The sequence below is a fragment of the Patella vulgata genome, chromosome 1, assembly GCF_932274485.2.
Source record: "Patella vulgata chromosome 1, xgPatVulg1.2, whole genome shotgun sequence".
NCBI classification, from domain to species: Eukaryota; Metazoa; Mollusca; class Gastropoda; family Patellidae; genus Patella; species Patella vulgata.
Genome location: NC_065879.2, coordinates 21,218,477 through 21,233,289, shown reverse-complemented (window position 1 = coordinate 21,233,289; position 14,813 = coordinate 21,218,477). Strand labels below are relative to the sequence as shown.

Genomic DNA, 14,813 nt, shown 5'->3' with positions numbered 1-14,813 from the left:
TCGTGCTTTTAGAATAAAACTAGTGATTGTAACCTATAAAAACTGTGTGTATTAGTAAAACGATAATCCCTATGTCATATCATGTACCGTGTGTATTAGTAGAACGTTGAACCGTATGTCATACCATATACCGTGTAGAACCATAGAAATATATACAGACGGAATGTCCACGCGAAGAGTTTAGCGTTATGACGTTGTTATATGCTGTGCAGCGCCTGCGCGAAGAGGAGGATGCACAAGTGACTTTCGGTATAATGCAGGCCTGCATGAAGTAATGGCAGATGCCAGTTATTTTCCGGACTTGGACGGCGTGATAGAGGTAAAGTTATGAATGAAAAGATTAACCATTTGCTTTTAAAACCAAAATATCTGATCTAAATTACATCGGGGCGTCTCAGATATCATATAATAAATTTTTTTAATTAATTATAATGTAAATATTGTGCAATTCGTAATTTATCTCTGTACCGCCATAATCATAATAGGCGGGTCAAACGACGGCTAAATGATGTCGTACGGAGAACAAATTGCAACAAAAGGTTTTTTGTTTTCTATTGACTCATTATAATGTCCTAAGTAAGGAAAAGAAAGTTTACCAAAATCGGAGTCCAAATAAGGACGGGGGCGTGGCCAAATCCAAGATGGCGGCTGTCGATCAAAAATTGCAAATATCTCTAAAACTATTGGATTTAGATACCATAAATGTATTGCGGACAGATAGGGAGTCGGTACCAACTACTGATGAATGTGGGTATCTAGTTCCATTGGTAAGATTAGAATCGGCCGACCCCTTCTCGTTCCGTTTGATGCTATCGTCAACGCCAGGGTATCTAACCCAGCATCTGACTATGGTTCTGTAGGAAAGTTTGAGTAGGGAGAATTATTTGAAGAAATGTTTAGTGGGTGCCGAAGTAAGTATTTTGAACTTGGGTGGACACTCACCACGTGGTAGGTTATTCCACAATGACGTCATCAAATATGGCCGCCGGCATTATATCAATTTTATCCTACCCGCTCTAGTTTTTCATCAATTTCTATGAAATAAAGGCCAGAATGAAGCTGTTTATTTGAAGAACATATTTTTTTTATTAATTTTCAAGAAAACACATACCACATTTTTAAGCGAAAAACGTGGACAAATTTTTAAAAAAAATATAAGGAAATTAGCACATTTACAATGCTACAACAATAAGAATACTTTAATAACACTCAAAAAAGAAGTTCTGTCTTTTTATATAAAGAACTATCTGTGCATACTAATTAATGATGTCAAGCATAGTTACCGCAAGATGTGATGTCACAACACATAGTTACCACAAGATGTAGTATCTTCTGACTGTGAAGAAATACACCGAGCGAAATTAGCAAACATATACCTATATATATATTTATATGTAGCACGATAATAATTGTGACCTTTATAATAGAAGCATTTTAAGACATGTTATTACCGTAAACATACTAAAATATTGCAAACTGGGCCAGCAGTAAAGGGTACGTTCACTTTGCATCAAACTGTATTCAAACCAGCTTTGATGGCAAAATGTTTTTTATTTCTCAGAATCAAGGGATGAATAAACTACTAGACTGCAAAATTTCATAAGCCGCCTATGTTGTATTGTATTCAAGACGCCTATTTCACACAAAATATTATTTTATATCAATGTGGACCTTCCATATTAACATCTATCTGCATAATAAGCTTATGAAAATATGCATTTAAACAACATTTAGATATTATCTACCACCTGTAGCACTTTCCCCTCAAACTAACAATAAATTGTTTATTAGAATTTTCTATTAAACGGAAAGGTATTTGTCGCTGTAAAATACTCGATCAATATACCAATTGTTAATTTATATAATAATTTAAAGCATACACTATTTAACACCATATTATCTTTCTGCATGAAATGACAATAAATTGCTTTTTGAATAAAACGGAAACATACTTTTCTTTCGTTATTGTAGCTGTAAAATAATATACGAAATATTATTTTATATAGCGTATTTCTACTGATGATTAAAGTAATCAGGGTCCAATTCCTAGAAAATTCTTAAGCACGTTCTTGTGCTTAGATTTTAGTAGACTTTGCATTTAAGTAAACTTACCTTATTTTGTGTTCCCAGAAAATTCTTAAAAACGTTCTTGTGCTTAGATTTTAAGTAGACTTCATTGTAAGCACAAGAACGTTATTATGCGTTCCAAGAAAAAACTTAAGCACAACTTCGTTCTTAAACATAGTCAATCTAAGCACAAGTCCCAAGCAAGGTATGGGGCTTGCTTACCAACCTTAAGTTTGTTTCTGCTTCATAAAGATGGCTGACCGTTGAGTTGTTCGAAGGCATTTTCGACACCTTTTGATACCAAAGAGACAGAGAAAATCCTTCCCCAGAAGAAATTAAGAATGCTATAGAAAATTTCGCTTCTACCCTGAAACCACTTTATTTATTTGCCAATTAGTAAACAATAGACTACAAACACACAGGCTACTTTAAGATTGGGCGCTCTCACAATTATTCAGTTAGTTTGTATGTGTCTGCGGTTTTTTTTATCTGTTAGCACATTTTATATATATGTGTATAGGGGACATGTCAAATGCATCTAAATCAACCATGTACATATGACTTCAATGAAGCAGACGACAAATTTATTACGTAATTCGCATACCAAAGTTGTTTTTATGACGTTAAAGAGCGTTGTAGTTTCAGTTTATGGTAAACTTTACCAGTCACAATGTGCTTAGACTTATACTTGACTTGTGCTTACGTAAGAATGGTCTTGAGAATTTTCTAGGGACGGTATTTTTATAAGTTTCTTACGTAAGAAAAGGTGAAGCACGACTTTGTGCTTACTTTAAGAATTTTCTAGGAACCGGGCCCAGGTACCGCAGAAATTTGCAACACGTTTTAACATCCCATCTTTCCCCTCCCTTTTTAGGGATGGGTTGAACAAGAGTATAGTAGTTTCAGGGCTCCCAAAGCTAGTTTAGGTTCTTGCGTAATTTGGTGTCCCCGTTTAATCATGAATTTATGTCGTTTTTGATGAATTGCTAAGGTTGCCGCAAGTTAGATGTGCAGAAGCTAGAAACACCAAGATATACTCTATAAAGCACAATTACATTAAAAACGAAACTGAAAGCGAAACTTTTACTTTCGTCTTCGTTTTATAGTGTTTCGATATTTTTGGCAATTGTGGACCTTTTTCCAACCAATGTGCTTTAGCAAAGTAACCTCCAGTTACCCCAGATATACGCCAAGTGACGCTAGAGACTATGTGTCTTTCAAAACGTTTCGTCGAGTTGCTTGTCCCAGGGCATGGATGTCGCTGTCGCGGGCCATGAAATAAAGTCCATCTAATGTGTTTTGATGGATTATATATCTTTAATATGTGCCGATTCAGAATCCGGATGATGCCAGTACAAATTAGTATCCTAATATGACAACTCTATTCACAATATGGCCACATTTGGCGGGAAATTTCAAAGTTAGCCATGTGGTGGCATAATACGTCAAATAGTAGGTTTTCGGAGTAGGCAAATTAACATCTGAACCGCAAAATGTGCCATGACCGAACGAAACACCAATATTGTACTCAAATTTGACAAAATATCTATGTTGAGTAGACCATGGAAGAAAATATTACATGTAGCAGTTCAGATATTAATTCGGCGACCTCGAAAACCTCCAGTTTAACGTATTACAGTATAAAGACGAAAGAATCAATTTTAAGGATGAAGCCGAATGAGTGAGAGCAACGATGTAGTGGCCAAAAAGATAAACAAAAAGCGACATTAAGGAGCCCAGCGACTCAATGTTTGACAACCTATTTTGTGCTTGTACTGTGGAAGTGCATTGAATGTTGCATGGATAGGGTCGACCGATTTTCACCTTTTTGGACTCTCTGATATTCAGTTCCTATCTGTCCACATATGATCTGGACCCACAAAACGCGACTATAAAGTAATGCTTTTGTGGAAACCACCAGGGAGTGCTGTTCACATTACTGCGAAAGTTGGTTTTGTAACACATCTCGGTTACATCTACGAAACTGGTGTCAAAATATAAATCTTTCTGATGATTTTTGGGCCAAATGTCAAAATTGATCAGCCCCACCCATTCACCTTTTGATGCACTACTTCTCCAGTAAAAGACCTCTTGGCGGATGAAATTCGATATATGAGTAGGCCGTTGCGCCATTGCAGGGCAAATTTTCCCTCATAGCACACTAAGGGAGCCAAATCGGAGCAGAACAATAGGATGTATAACCTCATTTTATTTCATTTTTTCAACAATTGAAATGAATCCGTGTTCCTGCAGCTACTCTGATACTATCACCTATCGGCAATGCAGCAGTAGTTATACTTTAACCCCCCCCCCCCCGTCTCCGTAATAGTAACACATTGTTCTTCTTTATCAACCCAACATAATGGGCATGCTCTCTTGTTCTGCATCAGCATTCGTTTCTGCTGTTAAGATGTGTAAATGGACTAATTTTGGAAGAAATGCGACGTCTGATATGCCGTTGTGACATAGCAGCGACGTCATGACGTCATAGAGACATAACGTCGCAATTTTTGAACTCGCTGATACCGACTTCCTATCTGTCAGCAATACATTTATGGTGTCTAAATCCAATAGTTTTAGAGATATATGCAATTTTTGATCGACAGCCGCCATCTTGGATTTGGCCACGCCCCCCGTCCTTATTTGGACTCCGATTTTGGTAAACTTTCTTTTCCTTACTTAGGACATCATAATGAGTCAATAGAAATCAAAAAACCTTTTGTTGCAATTTGTTCTACGTCAAATGTTAGTTTGACCAGCCTATAATAATACTACTTTACTAGGCCCTATATATAAAAAATAGGCCTAACTCGCATTTTTTTTTTGACGTGTGCAACTAGGCTATATAATAAATTTCTTCTGTTTATTTTCGTCACAGGAATTCTTCTCAGATTTTGTGGAGTCTGTCCCATATTACGATGATGGTGGAAAACCACTAAGTAAAAAAACTAAACAGGTAGGCCATATTGACTATTCAACTATTGCACCCAAACCACGAAGTATTATTTTAATGATTATTTAATTTATTATCAAAGGGCCTATAGTAAGATAGGTTAAATTAACATTTTAAATTTCCTTTCTAGAGGCCTACTGCTGTAGTAAATTGTAGGCCTATATCATCTATTCGGTTACAGAAAATAGCCAGTAACCTAACATCAACAAATCCATCATTTGCTTCTGTGCAGATATTGAATGGTAATATACTTTTTGAATTTTATTCACAAAATATTTGTTAGCCTTTATTTATAGTTCCAATGTTTAATTTTCATTTTATTTTTCTATTTTTCATTTTTGTTTAGTTATGATGAGTTCCTAAAGATAATTACACAGTCAACATTGTGTTAAAACGTCTATGCAAGCAATATCAGAAACATTTATATGAATCAGAAGAGAAAGATTTCAAGATTAAGTAGTTAATATATCTCAGAAACTGAACAGAAAACCATCCTGTTTGAATGCCTGTTCATTCACACCCATATGGAATCTCTGCATATATTTTGTGATGGATAATTTAACGTAAAAATTGATAATCGAGACTGTTAATTATAGAATTGGCGTTAGTAATGATGATCCAGGCTAGCTGAAAAATGAATCGTTAGTATCTTGGTTCAGAGTGAAGTGATATGGCTGAAATTTTCAGCATTTTCTGTTTTCATTACCAGTATTAATTTTTAACTATATAGCGAAAACTGTCAGCTCTTTTACATATCTAATCTTACCTAATGCCTCTTTAAACTTCTGTATAATCTCAATATTATCAGTTAATTCAATAGAATCTATACCGTAAACTCTCTAAAATATATCAATGGTAACTAATTGGATGGACATCAGTTTGCTTGATAATGTAATAGTGATTTATTATTCAAAAAATTACAGGGCATAATTTTAAGAGCATGGTTAGACAGTTTGCATTGATTTCAATATGCAGTACATTGACCTCTTTGGGTCAAATTGCTTTCATGTTTTACAATATTTCTATTGATTCAAAATTGTTTTATTATACATTTAGTATGTATTATTTTAATACTACTATATATTTTATAACTTAACTTATGTATGTAACCTGCCAAATATAAATTGTACACATATTATTATTATAGGCCCACACATAAGTATTAGTGTATAATGCAGTTGCCCTTTCTGCTCAATAGAAGCCACAATTTTTGACGAATCTTTTTCAAACTTGCATGTGATCATAATCACATTTTACTTTCTGAGGTCATGGCACTTTAATTAGCGTAATTTTGCTTTTCCGCCACAGTCTATGGCTAAATGTTTTCATTACAAAGCTGTTGTGTAGGTGTATTTCCATGCTTTGCGTGGCTATCTTGTTTTTATTTTAGTGTCATATATATTTTTTTTGTATAAACTGGACATTAAATAGCTTTTTACAAGTAAATTTATGATTTTTGTGTTGTATTTTCTATTGCAGTGGGTTCCATAATTGACTTTTTGCACTTAAAGTTTAATCCATTACTTTTCCTTTCGTCTGGTTCTTCATATAAAGAGTCTTGTGCGGAAAAAAGCTGGAGTACATTTCATACCAGTTTACCAGTTATATCTGAAGATCTAGTTCAACGTTTCAATTTGGACAGAAATTTTATTACTCTTCTATGTATTAAGTTTTTTGATGCACTAATTATTGAAAATATTTTAGACAAACAAACTGAAAATGACTCTCATGTACAGGGTGTGAGTTCAGAGGAGAGCAATATTGTCATTTACATTGCTGGAAGTGTCATTAGTAAATTTCTCCACAAATATAATGAAACAGATCATAAAACTCGCCACGATCTATTTAGTTGCATGAAAAGTGATAATTGTTCAACTGATTTTAATAATCAACATGATTTAGTTAAATTATTTGATAGAGGTGGCTTAACATATGTTACAAAGAAAACTGCAGATTTTTTTTTAGGTTTAGAGATCTGTTTTAGACGCATCTATCCCAATAAACAGATACATTTGAATTTGTCAAAGACAGATTTCAGAGTCAGTTGCATGACAAACACTTTAATTAAGAGCGATTTCTTTGACGCTACCAATCAAACAGAACAATTTACAGACAAAGATTTAGAAGAATGTATGATTCTTTGCATAGACATGTTTTTTTTAATAAGAGCACATCACAAATGTAAGCGCATGATACAACATTATGTGAGAGAATATAAAGGTAAGAAATCTAAAATCAACAAAGGGCTACGAAAAGACTTAAAAAAGATGACAAAATAGATGTTTCATTCAAACCCCATGTTAGAAAAATGTTAAACATTGTACATTTGTACAGTAATTAATATTCATTTTCATGATAAATACAATTTAAGGGCGTTGAGTACTCTAAAGTGCACATTTTAAAGCTAGCACTGTAAGTTTTGTTCATAAGATATGTCCATTTTTGTTATTTGGGGTGATGAACTATTTTTAATCATCCAAAAAAATTGTATTTACCATCCATGTTCCAGGCCCAAAAGCCTGATAATAAAGGGTGCTGATGATAACTAAAGTCAAATTGTCTTAGTTATGCATCAAATTCGGAATGAACAATGCTAATTGCAAGTACAAAAAACATAAGGCAGATTTTTCGGCTATAAATTTTATACATTCAAAAATGGAATTCTATCGATCATGAACAATGCTAATTGCAAGTACAAAAAACAAAAGGCAGATTTTTCGGCTATAAATTTTATACATTCAAAAATGGTATTCTATTCGATCATAAAAAAAACCCAAGCCAACAGTGAGGCTGGTGTCCCCCGCCGAAAACCAAAAAAAATAGATGACACATATTAATCGCACATTTATTTTTTTCAAAAGTATTAAGCAATCAAACTATACACTAAGTTTCATCACGCTCGATCAGATGGAATCAAGATTATCTTGTCCCAAAGCATCGAAATGAAATGAAATGGGGTTTAACGTCCTACTGTTCTGCTCCTAACCTGGGCTAATGAAGACGGGCATACGCCATACAGTGTGCTATGAGGGAAATTTTGCCTGGGCAGCGGCGCTACGGCCTTCTCTTATATAGAATTCCAACTGCCAAGGGATCTTTTACGTGCACGCCAGACCTCGGTTTTTTCGTCCCATCCGAACGATCCAAAGCATCGACCAATGAAATCGATTAGCTCTGCTTAGCTTCAGCACGAAATGTTAATCATTGAACTCAGTCAAGACATTCGCCTAATAAACATCTACATCAAGTTTAAACATTCTACTTCAATTAAAAGCAGAGTTGTTATGATTCAAAGTCTTGACCAATCAAATTGCTTATCGCTTCTTAGCCTAATCAGAAAATTCTCACCATCGAACTTTGTCAAGATAATGATATAATGAATCTATATTCGGAGTTTCATTGCTCTCACTTCATTATAACCAAAGTTATCGTGCCCCAAAGCATCAACCAATCAGATTGTTTATCTCTGCTTACCGTAAGCAGACAATGTTCAGCAGACAATGTTCATCATCGAACTCTGTCAAGGCGTTCACCTAATGAAAGCCTACACCAATTTCGAACATTCTACCTCAATGAGAAGGAGAGTTATTGTGATCCAAAGTCTCGACCAATGAAATTGCTTATCGCTCTGCTTACCCTCAACAGAAAATGTTCATTATCGAACTTAGTCAAGGTATTGATGTAATAAAGCTATACACCAAGTGTTTTCTCTCTAACTTGATTAGAACAAGCCAACAGTGAGGCTGATGTCCCCCACCGAAATTGCAAAATAAATAGATGACACATATTTTATTGCACATTTATTATTTTCACTAAGTTTCATCACTCTCTATCAGATAGAATCAAGATTATCTTGTCCCAAACCATCGACAAATGAAATCAATTAGCTCTGCTTGGCTTCAGCTCGAAATGTTAATCATTGAACTCAGTCAAGACATTCACCTAATGAACATCTACATCAAGTTTAAACATTCACCTAATAGACACCTACGCCAAGTTTGAACATTCTACCTCAATTAGAAGGGGAGTTATTGTGTTCCAAAGTCTAGACCAATCAAATTGCTTATCACTCTGCTTACCCTCAGCAAAAAATGTTCATTATCGAACTTAGTCAAGGTATTGATGTAATAAAGCTATACACCAAGTGTCCTCACCACTTAATTAGAACTAAAGTTATCGTGTCCCAAAGCATCAAACAATCAAACTGCTTATCTCTGCTTACCCTAAGCAGAAAATTCCCATCTTTAAACTCCATCAAGACATTCACCTAATTGACACCTACACCAAGTGTGAACATTCTAACTCAATTAAAATGAGAGTTATTGTGTTCCAAAGTCTCGACCAATCAACTCTGTTTACCCTGAGCAGAAAATGCCCATTATCAAACTCCATCAAGGCATTGACCTAATAAACACCTACACCAAGTTTGAACATTTTAGCTCAATTAGAAAGTTTCATCACTCACACTTAAAGGAGCTAAGTCGCTAATATTTGGGACCTAGAAATTGACACAAATGGGTCGCAACACATACAATAATGTAATATGAATGTATATAAATTGATTTACATTCAATCGTTTCTGTTTTTACTGTAATTTCTAATTAGTTAGGTTCGGCGACATACGCCAGTATTCTCAATCGAATTGCAATCTCTAGCTTCTGGTTATTCCAGTCTACGCCGATAGTATTTATTGGGCATGCTCTCCAGATAAGAATATAGCGTTACCGTTTGACATGACTTGTGGAATATGCCTAGCCTCGTTTTTCGAGTCCCTTATTACACATAGCGCTGAAACCGCATTATGGTACACGATTCGTGTACAAATTGTAAAATGTTTATTTTGTCTTAAATATTAGATATCAGAAGGCCATCTTTTCCCGGTAAGATCACAACATCAATGTTGATTTTGATTTAAACTGACAAATAAATTGTGTTTTCAATGTCGAAGATTTTGGATGATATTGAGTTAGAGACTTAGCTACTTTAAATAGAACTAAAGTTATTGTGTCCCAAAGCATCAACCAATCAAATTGCTTATCTCTGCTTACCCTAAGCAGAAAATGCTCATCTTCGAACTCCATCAAGGCATTGACCTAATAAACACCTACACCAAGTTTGATTATTCTAGCTCAATTAGAAAGAGAGTTATTGTGTCCCAAAATGTGTGACGGACAGACAGACAGACGGACGAACCCATTTTAATAGTCCCCTGCTTTCTTCGAAAGGCGGGGGACAACAAGCCAATAATGAGGCTGTCCCCCACCGACATCTTAAAATAAATAGATGACACATACCATTTACTAAACATACATTATGCAAGAGCTAAATCTGCCTATGAGCCTATGACAATCAAAAAGGTTTTTAAATGAGTATTTCTTGGCTTAGTGTGAAGTAATTTGACTGAAATTTTCAGAATATTCCTGTTACATTATCTATTATTTAACTGTTAGAGTGAGAACTGTCAGCTCTTTATCTAATCTTCCATAATGTATCTTTAATTGCATATTTATCTTTTTAAAATGTATTGAGCAATCAAACCAATCATCTATACTTAGTCTAAGCAGAAGATGTTCAGATTGAACTCAGTCAAGGATTTGAAGTACCTGGAAGTGAAACTATACACTAAGTTTCATCGCGTTGCTTATCGCTACTTAGTCTAAGCAGAAAATTCTCATCATCGAACTTAGTGGAAAATATACATGATCAAACTTTCAAGGCATTCACCTAATAAAAACCTACAATGTACACCAAATTTGAAATTCTACCTCAATTTGAAGGAGAGTTGTTGTATTCCAAAGTCTTTATCAATCAAGACTCGGTCAAGGTTTTGAAGTACCTGGTAGTTAAACTATACACTCAGTTTCATTGAGTTGCTTATCGCTACTTAGTCTAAGCAGAAAATTCTCATCATTGAACTTAGTGGAAAATGCGCATGATCGAACTCTGTCAAGGCATTCACCTAATATACACCTGCACCAAATTTGAACATTCTACCTCAATTAGAAGGAGAGATATTGTGTTCCAAAGTCTTGAACAATCAGATCGAAGTCTTAACTTTGCCTAAGCAGAAAATGCTCAGCATCGAACCTTGATAAGATAATGATGTAATGAAACTATACGTTTCACTCACTCAATTAGAATCAAAGTTATCGAGCTCCAAAGTCCCGACCAATCAAATTGCTTATCGCTCTGCTTAACCTACAAACAGAGTTCGCTCTATTACATAACAGCATCTTGACTTTTGAGAAATTACATTTGATCAGCAATAATTCATTTTGTGAAGTTACCAATTCAATAAAACAGACAGGCAGGCATACGGACAGACAGATAGAAATTATTTCTGGGTCGTTTGTCTTCTCTTTTTCAAAGGTGTTTCATCAAGATCAATTGCTGCTTTCCTTGTCCTGATGTTCCCACGTGGATGAAGTTGGAGAGAGAGACAGCGCTGAAGGCGAAGTTTATTTTCCTGGTAACTGGAAATTAAATTAAAAATTCATACTAATCTATGAAATGTTCATTTCTTCAGACAACATACATTAATTTAAAAAAGATCAACGAATAATCAACAGTGTCACCTCTGAGAATTTAAAAAAGATCAAAGAATAATCAACAGTGTCACCTCTAAGAATGTTAAGAATTCTTAACACGCAGATGGGCTGACAGATAGTCCAATGCAAATGGTTGACAGTTGGGAGCCAAGTGGCTCTTAAATATTGTCTTAAAAATGGTTTCAATTAATTTTATAAAATGGGACGTAAAAGCATTCAATGGTAGTTTTTGTTTAATTAAATAAATATCTACAAATATGTCCCTTCAATTTAATATAGATATGCATACCCAAATTCATAGACTGTTGGGTTATCATTTCGCCTTCCCAGGGCCCTATGTCTGCCAAAATGTTCTTCGAGTGGGTCTTGACAAAATTTGTTTGTCAAAACAAAACTGACCCCATTCTAAAGGAGAAACTTTATTGCTTCCACAACTGATTTAACTATAGAAAAAAAAGAAAACATTTAATATAGCTGGTGTAAAAATCTTTTATGGGTTTATTAAAATTACATAAATTTTAAACACTGGATATGTTATGCAGAGTGGAGCAATTTGATTGAAATTTTCAACATATTCTACTTACGTTATCTACGTTTTAACTATTATAGCGAGAACAGTCAATTCTTCCATAATATTCCTTAATGTATCTTTAATTAACCCACTTGACTAGACACATACCCTGTAAAACCTGTGACTTCTAATATAATAATAGACTTGACAATGATGAACATCCAAAATACATACCTATAATTACTAATCCCTTGTAGGTTTGGTGAGTTGGGAACATTTTGGACTTTTCAATTTTACTAAATTCTGCTCGATCATCGACCTGCTTTTTCCAGTCTTCTAGATATCCCAAGAAGTCATCAATAAGAAACTACATAAAATAAAAATCAGTCTAGTATATCTAGTATTTAATCAAATGTTTCCAATTATTTTCATTTACTAGAAATTATATAAAATACCAATCGGTCATTTACTATATTTATTATTATTGTCATGTTATGTATCAATTAAATAAATGATGTATTAATGTGGAAAAGCCTCAAAGAATAAGTATGTTTTCAAATTTTTCTTTAATAATGCCAATGACGAACATATTCTAATATTTTGAGGTGGTTTAGTCCCTTATCAATGTTTCTGATTATCTTCATTTACTAGAAAACATGAATATAAATACTGGTACGTAACTCACCTTGAACCTGGGATCATCAATACTTTCGTATGGCATTAGATCTGTTTTTCTTTTTCTCTGTCCTTCAAACTTTGATCTTACATTCAAACTATCAAAGAAACGATCAATTAACAGAATAAACTTAGCAGTTTCCTGGGCCTCTTCTCCACCAAATTCTTCGATCACCTTGCCAACAGAACGACTAAAGACCTGCAAATATTTATGATGGAATAATAAATTCTGATATTAGTATTATAACAATTTCTATTTTGACTAAAATGAAGTGTATTTAAATTCAAGTACCTCTCATGAATCATGCCCCCACACCCAACACAAAATCAATTTGTTGACAAATAGTGAACAATCAAATTTCCTAATGCATAAAAGCCTCTGATTCATAGATGAGTAAAATTTTACTGGATATCAGAAGGCATCTTCACATTAAAAATTTAGTAATATATTATTATTATTATTATTATTGTTCGATTTATATAGCGCTTCATTACACGTTATATTTAGGATATTTGTCGTTTTAGAGTGAATAATATATTTTATTCACGACAAAACGACAAATGTTCTATTTATTTTATGATTTTACAATCATTTTAGGTAAAAACAACTACCCAGTTGAATAACACTTTTATTTCACTGATAAAACGCAGTATTCCACTACTGATCATAAAATAAATATATTTACCTGGGCAGCAAAATTCACTTTCATAACAGAAAATGATGTTAAATGAATGTGATTGTAGGTAAGTTTTGTAACCTTGCTCAACTCATGAGCCATATCTCTTTCATATACATCTGCCACATGTTTCCATAAAAGATTTTGGTTGTTCTTCTGCAAATAAAATTTAAAGAGTGATTGTAGAATATGTCTACCAACTGATTTATCACTACGTGTAAACTTCAAATGGCCAAAATTAATAAACTTTGTCTTTAAACCTATACTGATTTTTATGTTGTCTCTAAGTCTTTCATGGATTGTCCCCTTGAGAGATGGAAACTTTTAGGTCCAGAGGAAATTTATGTGAAAATTGACTTACCCACAATAATCGACTGTTCTGATTACTACCAGAGGCAGCTAAGTTATTTCTTAGTTTTAAGAAGATGAGGAGCATCAGAAAAGAAATATATTTCTCTTTCAGGAGCAAATAAGTTGGTTGTTTTATGAACATCTGGTCCATGAAGAGATATAAATCTCATATTTGAGGAGGCCTTGTCAGATGTAAGAGCAATTACCTAAAAAAAATATAACAATTTAATTTTTTTTACAAGATGAGATGTACAAGAAACTAAATATTGATTCATCAGCAAATTTCCCGTCAGCGAAACCCACCAATCTGGTCGAAAATTTCCAGCAATTCTCCAGCATAAATTCCGCAACTTCTCAATTTAATAATGAACTTTTTCCAATATTAACACCAGTTTTAAAAACCAGTAACAAGGGCTGATTCAGAGACCAACGATTGGGGTGCACGGGAGGTGAAGTGCTGAAGGTGCGAAACACCTTTGAGTAATACCATTTATTATGCTTTGATACTAACCTTTAGATTACAAAACGTTTCTAGATGTCCTACAGATTCCCAAAAAATTGGATAAAGATTGCTTGCAGTTGCAGTTTTAGTTGGAAACCATCCGATGGTAAATTTGATGCTACTGTTGATACCAACAACCATAAATACCAAACAATGTGTTGCAACATTCTGTTTAAAATTACCTTCTTGATTAACACTATAAAATAGAAAAAAAGTATAAGTTAAAATATTCAAACTCGGAAGAATGGAAGTGACGTTATAGCTTTATAGATCATACCAGTTTCATATCATCTTCATATTCAGGTAGGTAGGCATATATTCCTGAATTACTTAGGAGATAAACAGTTAACACAGACTGTTTAGAATTTAGAAGACTGCTTGTCATTTGATACCGCTTATGCTAGTAGGTTCCCACTATCACAATTCATGCTACGTGGTTTTAATTGTGAAGTAATTGTGGGGATGCTATCAGATCTTATCATATATTGAGGTCAGTTGTAGCAATCATGTTGATCGTATCGAAACGTAT

The 14,813-nt window shown here is 34.1% G+C and overlaps 1 protein-coding gene and 2 long non-coding RNA genes across 3 annotated transcripts in view; 2 read left to right on the top strand and 1 right to left on the bottom strand.

Annotated features, from left to right (window-relative positions):
- The window catches only part of LOC126816614 (3-oxoacyl-[acyl-carrier-protein] reductase FabG), a 121,726-nt gene that overhangs the window by 91,656 nt on the left and 15,257 nt on the right, over positions 1 to 14,813 (top strand). The window lies entirely within an intron of this gene.
- LOC126816773 (uncharacterized) lies at positions 2,712 to 6,431 on the top strand. Its single transcript, XR_008788671.1, has 3 exons — positions 2,712 to 2,770; positions 4,946 to 5,023; positions 5,367 to 6,431. It is a non-coding gene; the product is annotated as an uncharacterized LOC126816773 (long non-coding RNA).
- On the bottom strand, positions 7,279 to 14,440 carry LOC126816750 (uncharacterized). The gene is made up of 7 exons (XR_008788670.1): positions 14,294 to 14,440; positions 13,793 to 13,988; positions 13,441 to 13,587; positions 12,765 to 12,953; positions 12,314 to 12,446; positions 11,858 to 12,011; positions 7,279 to 11,493 (listed from the first exon to the last, which is right to left on the bottom strand). It is a non-coding gene; the product is annotated as an uncharacterized LOC126816750 (long non-coding RNA).